The sequence below is a fragment of the Anthonomus grandis genome, chromosome 4, assembly GCF_022605725.1.
Source record: "Anthonomus grandis grandis chromosome 4, icAntGran1.3, whole genome shotgun sequence".
NCBI classification, from domain to species: Eukaryota; Metazoa; Arthropoda; class Insecta; order Coleoptera; family Curculionidae; genus Anthonomus; species Anthonomus grandis.
The window spans coordinates 26,797,179-26,811,150 of NC_065549.1; positions in this window are offsets into that span (position 1 = coordinate 26,797,179).

Here is a 13,972-nt window from a genome sequence, read left to right on the forward strand (position 1 = left end):
GGATCATTTAAGTCATCTTGTATAACCTAAATATTCATTTTAAATTAAATTTTTATAATAGATAACCGTAATTGAGTGAGATATGACTATTTTTTTTAAACACAATATATCAAAATATTTTTAAAAATCATTTAGGGTTAATCAAATTATATCTAAAAATTGAATTAAAACTAAATGGGAACAATCGTTAACGCGAAGAGTTATTAGATTTTCTTAACTCTGGTTGTGTTCAAACCGTAAAAAACATCATTTGGCTATCTTGTATATTAGAAATAGTAAATTTAAATTATATTCGAATAATAGATAACAGTAATAGAGTGAGATATGGTTATTTTTTTTAAAAACAATTCATAAGAAAAAATTTAAAAATAATTTACAGTACATCAAATGAACTTCAAAAATTAAATTGGAATCAAATCGGACAATGCAATAATGATTAATTGTTCTATTTTCTTAACCCTGGTTATGTCCAAAACTTAAAAAGGATCATTTGAGTCATCTTGTATAACCTAAATATTAATTTTAAATTTAATTTGAATAATAGATAACCGTAATTGAGTAAGATATGACTATTTTTTTTAAACACAATATATCAAAATGTTTGTAAAAATCATTTAGGGTTAATCAAATTATGTCTAAAAATTGAATTAAAATTAAATCGGAACAATCGCCAACGCTGTTAGTTATTACATTTTCTTAACTCTGGTTGTGTTGAAACCGCAAAAAACATCATTTGGCTATCTTGTATATGCGAAATAGTATATTTAAATTATATTCGAATAATAGATATCAGTAATAGAGTGAGATATAATTATTTTTTTAAAAAACAATCCATAAGGAAAATTTTAAAAATAATTTACAGTCCATCAAATGAACTTCAAAGATTAAATTTGTATCAAATCGGACAATGCTATTATTGATTAATTGATCCATTTTCTTAACCCTGGTTATGTCCAAAACTTAAAAAGGATCATTTGAGTCATCTTGTATAACCTAAATATTAATTTTAAAATAAATTTGAATAATAGATAACCGTAATTGAGTGAGATATGACTATTTTCTTTTAAACACAATACATCAAAATAATTTTAAAATTCATTTAGGGTTAATCAAATTATATCTAAAAATTAAATTAAAATTAAAACGGCACAATCTTTAACGCTATTAGTTATTATATTTTCTTAATTCTGGTTGTGTTTAAACCGTAAAAAACATCATTTGGCTATCTTGTATATGCGAAATAGTAAATTTAAATTATATTCGAATAATAGATATTAGTAATAGAGTGAGATATAATTATTTTTTTTAGAAAACAATTCATATGAAAAATTTTAAAAATAATTTACAGTCCATAAAATGAACTTCAAAGATTAAATTGGAATCAAATCTGACAATGCTATAATGATTAATTGTTCTATTTTCTTAACCCTGGTTATGTCCAAAACTTAAATAGGATCATTTGAGTCATCTTGTATAACCTAAATATTTATTTTAAAATAAATTTGAATAATAGATAACCGTAATTGAGTGAGATATGACTATTTTTTTTTAACACAATACATAAAAATATTTTTAAAAGTCATTTAGGGTTAATTAAGTTATATCTAAAAATTAAATTAAAATTAATCCGGCACAATCTTTAACGCTTATTATACTTTCTTAATTCATTTTCTATTATCAGTTATTATATTTTTTAAATTCTGGTTGTGTTCAAACCGTAAAAAACATCATTTGGCTATCTCGTATATGCGAAATAGTAAATTTTAATTCTATTCGAATAATAGATAACAGTAATAGAGTGAGATATAATTATTTTTTTAGAAAACAATTCATAAGAAAAAATTTAAAAATAATTTATAGTCCATCAAATGAACTCCAAAGAATAAATTGGAATCAAATCGGACAATGCTATAATGATTAATTGTTCTATTTTCTTAACCCTGGTTATGTCCAAAACTTAAATAGGATCATTTGAGTCATCTTGTATAACCTAAATATTAATTTTAAAATAAATTTGAATAATAGATAACCGTAATTGAGTGAGATATGACTATTTTTTTTTAAACACAATACATCAAAATAATTTTAAAATTCATTTAGGGTTAATCAAATTATATCTAAAAATTAAATTAAAATTAAAACGGCACAATCTTTAACGCTATTAGTTATTATATTTTCTTAATTCTGGTTGTGTTTAAACCGTAAAAAACATCATTTGGCTATCTTGTATATGCAAAATAGTAAATTTAAATTCTATTCGAATAATAGATAACAGTAATAGAGTGAGATATAATTATTTTTTTAGAAAACAATTCATAAGAAAAATTTTAAAAATAATTTACAGTTCATCAAATGAACTTCAAAAATTAAATTGGAATCAAATCGGACAATGCAATAATGATTAATTGTTCTAATTTCTTAACCCTGGTTATGTCCAAAAATTAAAAAAGGATCATTTGAGTCATCTTGTATAACCTAAATATTAATTTTAAAATAAATTTGAATAATAGATAACCGTAATTGAGTGAGATATGACTATTTTTTTTATACACATTACATCAAAATATTTTTAAAAATCATTTAGGGTTAATCAAATTATATCTAAAAATTAAATTAATATTAAATCGGAACAATCGCCAACCCAATTAGTTATTACATTTTCTTAACTCTGGTTGTGTTCAAACCGCAAATAACATCATTTGGCTATCTTGTATATGCGAAATAGTAAATTTAAATTAAATTCGAATAATAGATAACAGTAATAGAGTGAGATATAATTATTTTTTCAAAAAACAATTCATAAGAAAAATTTTAAAAATAATTTACAGTCCATCAAATGAACTTCAAAGATTAAATTGGAATCAAATCGGACAATGCTATAATGATTAATTGTTCTATTTTCTTAACCCTGGTTATGTTTAAAACTTGAAAAGGATCAATTGAGTCGTCTTGTATAACCTAAATATTAATTTTAAAATAAATTTGAATAATAAATAACTGTAATTGTGTAAGATATGACTATTTTTTTAAAACATAATACATAAAATTATTTTTAAAAATTATTTAGGGTTAATGAAATTATATCTAAAAATTGAATTAAAATTAAATCAGAACAATCGCCAACCCAATTAGTTATTACATTTTCTTAACTCTGGTTGTGTTCAAACCGCAAAAAACATCATTTGGCTATCTTGTATATGCGAAATAGTAAATTTAAATTATATTCGAATAATAGATATTAGTAATAGAGTGAGATAAAATTATTTTTTTTTGAAAACAATTCATAAGAAAAATTTTAAAAATAATTTACAGTCCATCAAATGAACTTCAAAGATTAAATTGGAATCAAATCTGACAATGCTATAATGATTAATTGTTCTATTTTCTTAACCCTGGTTATGTCCAAAACTTAAATAGGATCATTTGAGTCATCTTGTATAACCTAAATATTTATTTTAAAATAAATTTGAATAATAGATAACCGTAATTGAGTGAGATATGACTATTTTTTTTAAACACAATACATTAAAATATTTTTAAAAGTCATTTAGGGTTAATTAAGTTATATCTAAAAATTAAATTAAAATTAATCCGGCACAATCTTTAACGCTATCAGTTATTATAATTTCTTAATTCTGGTTGTGTTCAAACCGTAAAAAACATCATTTGGCTATCTTGTATATGCGAAATAGTAAATTTAAATTCTATTCGAATAATTGATAACAGTAATAGAGTGAGATATAATTATTTTTTTAGAAAACAATTCATAAGAAAAATTTTAAAAATAATTTATAGTCCATCAAATGAACTCCAAAGAATAAATTGGAATCAAATCGGACAATCCTATAATGATTAATTGTTTTATTTTCTTAACCCTGGTTATGTCCAAAACTTAAAAAGGATCATTTGAGTCATCTTGTATAACCTAAATATTAATTTTAAATTTAATTTGAATAATAGATAACCGTAATTGAGTGAGATATGACTATATTTTTTTAACACAATATATTAAAATAGTTTTAAAAATCATTTATGGTTAATCAAATTATATCTAAAAATTAAATCGGAACAATCGTTAACGCGAAGTTATTATATTTTCTTAATTCTGGTTGTGTTCAAACCGTAAAAAACATTATTTGGCTATGTTGTATATGCGAAATAGTAAATTTAAATTATATTCGAATAATAGATATTAGTAATAGAGTGAGATATAATTATTTTTTTAAAAAACAATTCATAAGAAAAATTTTAAAAATAATTTACAGTCAAAGAAAATAATAGTAAACTATAGAAAATCCATCCCGTGTAAATTTTTTGACCACCTAAAAGGATCCCCGCTTTTCGAGCGAGGATCCATCGGTAAAATTACGCGTTGAAATCTGGCCGATGGCTTGGCTGTGTTGCAAAATTTAATTCGACGGCTGCGACTCGGCTGAGCAACACAATATTATTTTTGTTATTGCCTCTTGTGACGGACGTAATTCTGTTATTTTTTTTAAATTTTGTCATTGGTTCTGTAATACATAATGTCGGGCAATGTATGCCAATATTATGACTGTAGGCGAACTAGAAGAGAGAATCCTACGTTAAAGATGTTTAAATTTCCTTATAAAAATCCAAGTATCTGCGAACGTTGGATTTTAAATTGCGGTAAGTCCTAGAGTTCTATAAAGATACTCAACCTTAACAGTGCCTTAGTAAGTAAGTACAGGTTGTTCCATTTAAGAGGAAAAACGGCATATTTTTTGACTTTTCCGGTATATTTAAAAAAATTAAAGATAGCCAATCGACGTATTTTAACTCGGAGAATTTGAAAATCGTAATAAGAAAACAATTCCATAAAAAACAAAAAAAACTGACGCCATTGTTTTCTTATTACGATTTTCAAGTTCTCCGAGTTAAAATACGTCGATTGGCTATCTTCAATTTTGTAAATATACGGAAAAAGTAAAAAATATGCCGTTATTCCTCTTAAATGGAACACCTTGTACCTAAAATTCGTTTCATGGGTCTTTAACTGTGGCTCCTGGAAGAGCCAGGTATAAATACGTGTATTTTTACGCAAAGTTACAGCTGAATATCTGTGAAATGAACATCACCTACAATCTATATTTAACTCAAGTTTTAATTGGGAACTATTCGGCAATGAAAATTACAGTTAACCAAAAACTATAATTTTCTGACTTTTAGGTAAATGAAAAATGTCTAAGGTGGTAAAACTATGAGGTGATGTACAAAGTTAATTTTTGAATACTGAAAATTAAATTTAAAGAATAAAATATATAATACCGGTTTAAATAGTCAAATTACAAAACAATAATTACTTTGAGATAAAACCTTAAAAATAGTACCATAACAAATAATAATAGTTAATTATTAGAGTAAAATAGGCGTTTTAAAATTACTGCCTTCGCTAAAGCTCGTGTAGTAAACTTCATCATTTTACTGCCTCATCTGTAAAAGTCAATAAAGTGAACTTTTTGGGTGAAGGCGAAAAATATATTATTTTATTTTATTATACTGAATCTTCTAATCTTGACCAACTTTAAAGTATACAAACTCAAAAATTAGCGAATCGTCGAATTTTTTTGAAAAAAAAAAACTTTTGCGCGCCATCGTTTTTTTGTGCTCATGCAGTTTTGTATACTTTTGTATACTTAGTGTTGCCATTGCTAAGTGGGACACAGGAAATCCCATGTTATTTTTTTATAGGGATTGGCTTTCCTCTTTAACTTAGAGAAAAAAGTATTAAATTTTATTAAGGAGCACTAAAATCTACAGCCTATAAAATAGCACAGCAATAAAATAGCACGTCACGCACATACATTCTTTACTTATTTAAATAGTACCACACTTAAATCTCTACCACTTGTTACTTTGATAGTTAAAATACCTTTGACATATATATCAATTCACGCCGATTCTGTGAGCTTTATTAAGCTTTATAGCCAAAAATCTATATAAAAATTAAAAAATTATCTTTTTTTTTATGTATTTACAGGTAACAACCAACATTTTTTTATCTTGACTAGTGGACCGTTAAATAAGTTTGTCATTTTATACATGACTACTGTATTGGTAGTAAATACAGTAGTTCAGTCCAAAAGATGTTTATATTGTCCAAAAAATATTTTATTGAATATAAAGCGCAAGATTGTTTGAGTCTCAAAATAGAGAACAAAATTATTGCTCAAAAAGAGATTTCTACTTGGCTAGGAAGTAAGGACGATTCTTGTTACTTACACAAACTTTTTTTAGTGCATCATTTGGTTATCACTAATATTTAAATTTTGCAAATGAGAGACGAGCCTTTAAAAAAAGAAAAAAACAAAAACTAAAAAATTTAAGAAATAAGTAGTTTTTCGTACTATTTGTTATTATCAAGGCTAATGGAGACATATGACTGAAATATGTTCATGATGATGGCATTTCCGGTTATACCATAAGTTCTTGCTAACTTCCTTATTTTAAAAGGCACGCTCTACACTTCATTTAATTTTTTGATTCTACGTTAAATTTGATCTACGAAAAACGTTCATGAATTAATGTTTTTTACTATTGAAGGATATTTCCAAACTTTGTGTTCTCAAGACGCATGCCAATTAGCCAAAATATTTAAAAAATATTCGCATTTGATTAAGAATGTTATTGCGCCTGTTAAAAATTTGACTCCAGTTTATTTCAACACCCTGTACCAAATTTGGTACACTTATGTTTTAAGTGGTCCTGAACAATAATCCAGTACCTTTTTCCAAAAATAAATATGGCTAATACTACTTCTCGATTTTTCGCACTTTAAACTTGAATACAGTAGGCCATGACCTGCTTTCTCTAAATGTCGCACTTGCCATTTTTGACCATCTAACAAAAAAAAGTTTTTGAAAATTTGTCAAGAAACAAAAATTTTAGAGGGGTGGCTAACCTTTAAGTGGGACACGCTGTATAGACATAAATTAATATAAGCTAATGAGCATTAACTTCCTGTATAACCGGAAGTGCCGCCAGCATAAAATTATTTAAGTCGTATGCCTCCCCATCCCTATCAACCCTATCAAATTGCGAGATTTTATAATTTCTTGTTTTCGAAAATAATTCTTTTGTAAATGGTTTTCGACTACGTTCATCCAGGGACACGCTGTATTAATAATGTGCATATTTTATTTGCAATTTTTTTGTCAACCGCTCATTTTTTTAACTAGTTTGTGGATTTTTTAGGGAGAAAATTGAGAAAACAATACCAATTAATTGCATCAAAATTTATGTTTTTTTTAATCTGAGACACCCTGTATTCTCATATTTATGAAAAATCCTACAATTTGAGTTTGAACACTTAACTGTATCAATTATATAGCTGTAAATTAAAATAATTCGTATTTCTATTGTATTAGATTATATATACAGGGTGTACAGGTGTATTAGATTATATGTATGTGATGTACATATAAGTATTAGAATAATTTTCTTTTTTTTCGTCTAAAAGTGTTAATGATTTGCGGATCCAAGATTTTAGTAATGAATGTTATAAAAATGTGAATATGTACTACCTACATGTATATAAAAATCCAATTTTAGAATAACTTAAGCAGGAAGTATAATATACATATACTTAGTACATATACATATATTATGTAAGTACATACCTATATTATTAAAATTAGAAGTTTTTAAATTTTTGTTATAAAATATAGGCAATTATGCACCAAAATTCAACCCGGCATTTTGTCCTGTTTAATTAGCTTTAAACCATAACTTTAAGTTTTTTCATAAAAATAATATAGGTACTAGTAATGTTTCTTTGATTTTGTTATTTAAAATGTTTGTGAGAATTATTTTCTATTAAAACATATTCCTCCACTTTGTTCCTAATTAACTTTAAATGTCAACTTTAAAGATTAAGGCCTTATTAATAATAATTCTGCGATGCGGTACAAAGACAAATCAATGCCAAAAATTAAGTCTTTATAGATTTGGAATTATTTTATTTTTCTAGGCACGAATAAAGGTTTGAAATAATAATGGAGAAATTTTAATTTTAATGCGAACAAAACCAAAATGATGACTCAACAATTTTTCGCGATTTTTACAAATTTTTTCAATAAAATAATATGGTAGGTGTAAGATTTTATGTAGTTTTACAGAAGCAAATAATGCAGGCGGCAAAACCTCTATATTATACGGCAATACCTATATATTAAGGTTCAAGCAATTTTATCTCAGTGTATCTAAATAAATAAGGTAAAAAACATAGTCACAAGTTTCTAATAATAAGTTAAATCAATATGTTAAGAATAAACTAAAAATTAATTAAAACATCCATTTTCCCAAAACTTAATTGCGAATACCTCGTTCTGCCTTTATACGGCGCGGCGCGAGAGAATTATTCACTAACAGATAAAATTTAAAATGTTATCAGTAGTGGCAACGTCGCTTCGATTCTTACACGGTTAGCGCATAAAATATTCTTATTTAAGGAAGCATTGATGTCTCCTTGTCGGTTCACAGCTTGCCATTTACGTGGGTTATCTATTCGTTAGTATAATTATCTTTGTTACAGTACATCAAATGAACTTCAAAAATTAAATTGAAATCAAATCGGACAATGCAATAATGATTAATTGTTCTATTTTCTTAACCCTGGTTATGTCCAAAAATTAAAAAGGATCATTTGAGTCATCTTGTATAACCTAAATATTAATTTTAAAATAAATTTGAATAATAGATAACCGTAATTGAGTGAGATATGACTATTTTTTTTATACACAATACATCAAAATATTTTTAAAAATCATTTAGGGTTAATCAAATTATATCTAAAAATTAAATTAATATTAAATCGGAACAATCGCCAACCCAATTAGTTATTACATTTTCTTAACTCTGGTTGTGTTCAAACCGCAAATAACATCATTTGGCTATCTTGTATATGCGAAATAGTAAATTTAAATTATATTTGGCCTCGTCTTCAGTAAATAAGATCACTGGTAGTACTCCCTGTTCCTGCTCCGAACCACACATTTCCAAGCTAAGCAAAAAAAAATAAAAAATTTTGTTGCTCTCCGCTCCCGTCCCCGAATATCCCATAACCAAGTCTCATTCTTTGTTTGTGTGCCGAACCGTATAAACGTTAATCGTTGGTGATGAAATTGCTTATTCTACGTTTTTTATTTTTGTTATTTTTAACTTCTAAGTATCTAATATGCCTAAGCATCATGAAGTGCATACGAGAGATTCGAGAACCTCTTTACGAGAGGAAGTGCGCGTAATGCGAAAACAATTACGAAAATTAGAAAAGTTAGCGGAATCCACCCAAGGTGTCAGTGATACCAGGAGCTTGAATTATCGCCGTGCGCGGGAATCACCGCGGTCATCGCGTTCTCGCAGGAGATCAAGAAGTCGAATTGTGCCGCGTCATCGGTATCGTAAGATAAGGCGGCTTTCGAGTTCCAGTGAAAGTGGTAGTGTTAGTTCAAATGAGGTCACAAAATCCACAAGTGACCTCGAATCAAATGAGGAAAATGATACTACAGTTGGGAGCAGTAAGTAATAAACATTTATTTGGGCCGAATTTTATAGCGACTAGGACTTTATCTTGCTTCACATGGGTGACATTGAAATATTATTTTTTGATGGTGTTTGCATTTGTTTATTTTAATTTCCTGACCGACTCGACTGTGAATAAGATTGTATTATGTCTTATGCAGCAATTAGTTCTTTTGTTTTTAAATACATTTGGCTGCTTAATAAAAACATGTTAAGTACATCATTGATGTTAGATATATACATACCGGAAACTAAAAAGGAAAGTTTGTTTATTTATTTATTTTTGAGGTTTGGTGAAGACCTCTGGATTAAATAAACTGTTTGGTGAACAAAGTAATAATAGTATTAGATAATAATGTATAGTTGGCAATATGACCTGTGGGTTGACGTCATTTTTTTTATGCACATGGGTATAATCAATTCTGCATGTTGGGTGAACACAGCGGATAAAATTATCAAACTGTTTGGTGAACACAGTTTCAATACACCCAGAATTGCAAAACGATTTAATTTAGGCAACTGGGTTAGCCCAGCACATGGTTAATCTGTTTGGTGAACACAGTTTTAACAAATCACACTGTTTGGTGAATACAGTATCTAACTGAAAGTTAGATGTACATGCTACGAGCTACATTTAATTTAGGCAACTGGGTTAGCACAGCACATGGTTTATCTGTTTGGTGAACACAGTTTTAACAAAACACACTGTTTGGTGAATACAGTGATCTAACTGAAAGTTAGATGTACATTCTACGAGCTACATTTAATTTAGGCAACTGGGTTAGCACAGCACATGGTTTATCTGTTTGGTGAACACAGTTTTAACAAATCACACTGTTTGGTGAATACAGTATCTAACTGAAAGTTAGATGTACATGCTACGAGCTACATTTAATTTAGGCAACTGGGTTAGCACAGCACATGGTTAATCTGTTTGGTGAACACAGTTTTAACAAATCACACTGTTTGGTGAATACAGTGATCTAACTGAAAGTAAGATGTACATGCTACGAGCTACATTTAATTTAGGCAACTGGGTTAGCACAGCACATGGTTAATCTGTTTGGTGAACACAGTTTTAACAAATCACACTGTTTGGTGAATACAGTGATCTAACTGAAAGTTAGATGTACATGCTACGAGCTACATTTAATTTAGGCAACTGGGTTAGCACAGCACATGGTTTATCTGTTTGGTGAACACAGTTTTAACAAAACACACTGTTTGGTGAATACAGTGATCTAACTGAAAGTTAGATGTACATTCTACGAGCTACATTTAATTTAGGCAACTGGGTTAGCACAGCACATGGTTTATCTGTTTGGTGAACACAGTTTTAACAAATCACACTGTTTGGTGAATACAGTGATCTAACTGAAAGTTAGATGTACATGCTACGAGTTACATTTGTGCCTCAATCTTTTTTAATTTATATATTTATATAAATATAGAAAGTACACTTTTTTGGGCCTGTTTATAAGGTAATATCTTTGCTGCAGTTGAACCGGAACAAATCACAGAATCAGTTTCTAGCAAGGTTTCGAGTCAATCCCTTTTTGGTTCTAATGTGCCGAATAATACAAACAAATTTTGGCCTCCATTACATAGGGAGATGGCAGAGACATGGTCAAGTATAATTGATAATGGAATTGAACAGGAAGAACGAAAAAGTTTAATTTCTAAATACCGGCTTCCGGAAAATATACCTCGTTTATTGGTACCCAAGTTAAATGAAGTTGTTTCAAAAGCATCTTCAGAGTCAGTCTTATGCCGAGACTCTCGATTAGTCGATCTGCAAACTCAGATAGCTGCGAGTATTTCAGCTGTTGGAGAAGTCATAACAAAGATGTTAGTTGAAAAGGAAGGGGAGGGAAGTAAGGAATATTTACAACCCTTTTGTGATGCAGATCGCTTATTAACGGATGTTTTGGAATATGGAAATCAATTCTCGAAAACAACTAGTTTCTTACCAGTTAGACAAAAATATAAAGGATACGTTGATTTCCTCTCCATCAGATGAATGGTTTTTTGGTACGGAACTAGATAAACGAGTAGAGACATCCAGACAATTGGAAAAGTCAGCTCGAACTATCAAGATTACAGAAATTAACATTATCAAAAAGGGTGTAGCAAACACAAAATATTTAAACTCCAGGAGTCTGCCTCGAGAAGTGCGAGTATAAGGGAGAGGTCAAGGCAGACGACAGCAATATCAAAGTCGGATTCCCATTTTCACGAGGAATGCACCTTTCAGGAATCAAATGAATCAAGACCGCAGTACAGAAGATCGGGCCCATCACCAAGGTAGGACAGGGCGGTATACCATCGTTAGTGACAGAGGTTAGTAAGACGGCAGGCAGACTAAAACAATTTTATAGTAAATGGACTGAAATTACTTGTGACTGAATTTATTTTAGAATGTATTAAAGGGTTTAAGATACCATTTATCAAAATACCTAATCAAGTTATAGCTCCTCGAGCCCCCAAGTGGTCGAAAAGTGAAACTAAAGATCAGTTGATCAATTTCTGGAGATGGATGCATTAAGCAGGGTAAATCCCTGCAAAGGCCAAAATTTTTATCAAATATCTTTTTAACCCAAAAATCAAACGGCTCTTTTAGGTTAATTTTAAATCTAAAATCCCTAAATAGATACGTTGAGGCCGAGCATTTTAAAATTGAAGACCATAATATACCGTAATAAGGCTTATCAGTGGAAATGATTTTTTGGGTAACTTTAGATTCAAAGGATGCCTATACTCTTATACCTATCCATAATTCACATAAAAAATTTTTAAGATTTGAATTTGAGAATCAAGTCTATGCATATAACTGTCTTCCTTTTGGTTTAAACTGCGCTCCTTCTCCTTTTACAAAATTAATGAAACCTTAAAAAACCTTAGTTGGTAGGTACCTTAAGATATAGGGGTTGGTTATCAATAATATTTCTTGACGACATATTGCTGATAGGAAAAACACGCGCAGAATACCATGAAAATTTGCGAAAAACAGTTATATTTTTAGAATCGTTAAGTTTTATAATAAGACTAAAGTATTGTGATTCCATCACAGACATGTAAATATTTAGGGTTTGTGTATGATTCTGTAAAAATGTCTGTCTCTCTTCCGGCAGAAAAAAGGGAAAAAATTATTGGACTTAAAAATTTGTCTTACGTAAATCGTGTAAAATAGGGGATTTTGCTCGATTTATAGGCACCTTAACATCTGCGTGTCCTGCAGTTTCTTATGGTTGGCTTTACACCAAATCCTTCGAACGTGAAAAATTTTTTAGCCCTTGAAAATTCAATGGGAAATTTTGGTGCAAAGATGTTACTTTCACCAAGATTATCTATGGATTTTCAATAGTGGCTATCTAAGGTTAAAAAAGCAGAAAAGTCAATAAAACCTCTTAAGTTTTGTATCGAAATTTTTTCAGATGCATTCCTGACCGGGTGGGGAATATCTTGTGGGGGTAAAAGATCCCATGGACTTTGGAACTTGCAAGAAAGAGAATTTCATATTAACTTTCTAGAACTTTTATCAGCTTTTTTCGGACTTAAATGCTTTGCAACCAACCTTAAGAACTGCAATATTTTATGCCGTATTGTTAATACTACCGCCATAGGATATATTAATCGAATGGGTAGTGTAAAGCATCCAAAGCTTAATGCCCGGGAAATTTGGCGTTGGTGCGAGGCCCGTAATATAATTATTTTTGCTTCTTACATTAAATCTAAGGAGAATCATGAGGCGGACGAGGAGTCTAGAAAACTTGACATAGAAACTGAATGGGAAATAAATTATTTCGCCTTTGAAAAAACAAAAATGTTTTTCCCAATCCTCGAGGTCGACTTATTTGCGTCAAGAAATAATAAGAAATGTAATAAATTTGTCTGGTGGAGAAGAGATCCAGGAGTGTGGGAAGTTGATGCCTTTACTTTGACCTGGGCAGATTTTTATTTTTATGCATTTCCGTCCTTTCCGTTAATTTTACGAGTTCTTCAAAAAATTATTGCCTGCAATCGTTCTAAATTTTATTAGAACTCTCTCAAACGACAGTATTGACTTAGAAGTTTTAACACAAAAGCTTGCCCTAGCGATGGGCCAGAGGGTGCAAACCTTGGCGAATATTGAGATCGAAAATAATATTGAATCAAGTAATATGATCAATATTAAAATTCCTAAGCGGGTGAAAACTTCGGGTCCAAACAGAACCCAACCCCGTTTGAGTATTACCATTTATTCCAGAGGATCCCAGAGTATGCGTAGCCTCAACTATTAAGTTTTATTTAGAACAAACTCATAACTTACGAAACTCTTCAATCAGAAATCTTTTTATGGCATTTAAAAAACCCTATCGAAATGCCACTACACAATTCATAAGTAGATGGATCAAGAGTATGCTCGACAAGAGTGGCTTAGATACTTTCTATT